Genomic DNA, 2,372 nt, shown 5'->3' on the forward strand with positions numbered 1-2,372 from the left:
GGGTTTTTATTTTAGGAAGTGTCTACGTACTCCCCGATTGGGGTCTACATAGTCATGGTGTCTAGGTGGACCCCAAAAATGTTGGATTGTGATTGGCTCGCTGAGCGAGCGGTAGTTTGCATTGGTTTATAGTGACAAAAGCCCTCGTTATAATACTGTGACATACTGGGTAAGAAAATTCAAATCTGGATTCGTGTCGGTGATGGAAGAAGATCGTGAAGGGCACCCATCCTTTGTGGTAACTGAAGAAAATGTATCCATAGTGAAGAAACTGGTTTTACAAGCCCGACTTATAACTTTAAACAGCTCTCAAGTGAAACGGGAATCAGTGTAGGGTCAGTTGAAACGATTCTCTATGACAATCTTAACATGAATTATAAGGTGTCTGCGCGGTGGGTACCCCGCCTTTTGACAAGTGAGCAAAAGAAGCAGAAGGTTGAGTCCTGCAAAAATCTCCTTCGAATTGAGTCCAATGACACAAATTTCTTTAAAAACATGGTGTCTGCGGATGAAACATGGATTTGACATTTTGATCCAGAACAAAAAATGTCCTCCATGCAATGGAAAACCCCTTCTTCTCCCCCACCAAAGAAGGCAAAGGTAACACCGTCAAGTAGAAAGGTCATAATGTCGAGTTTCTGGGACTGTGACGGTATCATCATGACTGACTACCTGGACAATGGAAAAACAGTGACAGAGGACTACTATTCGGGTTTGCTGATAAAAAGGCTGTCCGAATTGGTGAGAAAAAGACGTGGAAACTTCCGTAATGGGGTCCTTCTACTGCATGACAACACCTGTGCGCACAGGGCACAACAACAGTCCAGACAGCAGAACAGTGAGGCTTTGAAATCCTGGTACTCATTTATCTAACTGCTGGCATATCAAGAACATATGTGTCATTTATTCCTTTCATTAAAGTAGATCGGGACTTGAATTAGTGGTTCATCAACCGCTCCTGTGGACTTGAATTACTGTGACCATAACTTGTTCCGTAAAAAACAAACGGTGTGTATGCATGGTAATTTAAATACTTGAAGTCTATCGAAGTATACCGCTACCTCACAGCCCGATAATGTGGATACAGGATACGTTTGCTGGATTCTTCTTATGAAGTGTGCATTGCATTATTCCTGTACTACTTCTACAAAGATAGATAAAAGCAGACATTTGACTTGTGCAACGGTTTGTCTAAAGTGAGAAAGAATGGAAGTGAAGTCTTTGAATGCCCAAAATGTGACAAACTCTTCTCTGACAGAATACGTTTCTTTGGACACAGCAGAAGCAACGAGTCGTCATAACTTTTAATTCTGTTAATTATACTATTTCGCTAGGGAAATATTATCCTCGGCATGTATATGAAGTATCGAAGACACTGGCGGACCAACCGAATTATCTTATGATTTTGATAGAGCATATAGAACATTTGGTTTCTGACCTCATAAGCTTAGTAACCCAAAAAGGCCAATAATGTCAGATAGAACTCTGTGTAATTCTAAGGTAGCGACTTGTTAACATTTCTCTAGTGCCTAACTGGCATAAGAAGCCCAGTGTACAGTGGGGTCTAAGAGAGGATGAGTGGAAAGCACCACCGGTAGGTCTCCCTCCTTTTCTCTCGCTTTGTTCTTTCTGTCAGCTCGGCTTGCTTTACCGTTGTCACGTCGACTAGCGTCCCTTTGGTTTTTTTTGTTGTTGTTTTTTTAATAAGAGTTTTACGGCGCTCGTAATTGCTTTAGGTCATATGAGCGCACGAAACATAATTTGGTTGCATTCAAGACAGTTCTTAGCTGAACTTCATTTTGATCAATGATCAGATTTAAAAATGTTAAACTCAAGGTAAAAATCTCAATCTAACACTCATTACTCAGCTACCTCTGAGTGTCTTAAGAGTAATAAAAGCTCGTCCGTCAATGTCTGACGATGAATAATACATCCGCAGAGGAACAATATTTCCCAGCGAAATGGAAAAAAAATTGAAGATTAAAAGTTACAAAGTCTTATGGCTCCTACTGTAGCGGATGAAACCAATTTTGGCAGAGAAAAGTTTGCCCCATTTTGAACATTTATAGGCTCCACTTCCACTTGTGGATGTTCGCAGCATGCGGGCTTCTCTTTTGGTTTCAGCATTTCTTATTCTAGAAGCCTCATAGGACTTGCTGCCCACTTAAGAGTAAGCCGTACTCATTATGCATTGTTGGAGCACACAGGAGGCATAAGAGTGTGTACTTTAAAGTGAAAGCTGCTTGGCTCAGCTTGGGATTATCTGAAAAAATAGAATCCTATTTCCCAGTGCCGTTGTCCTTGCTCGAATCCTGATGCCTCAAGAAGCTCGATTGAAATAATAAATGGGGGGGGGGGGGGGGGGGGGGGGG

The sequence above is a fragment of the Aplysia californica genome, unplaced genomic scaffold (genome assembly GCF_000002075.1).
Source record: "Aplysia californica isolate F4 #8 unplaced genomic scaffold, AplCal3.0 scaffold00319, whole genome shotgun sequence".
NCBI lineage: Eukaryota > Metazoa > Mollusca > Gastropoda > Aplysiida > Aplysiidae > Aplysia > Aplysia californica.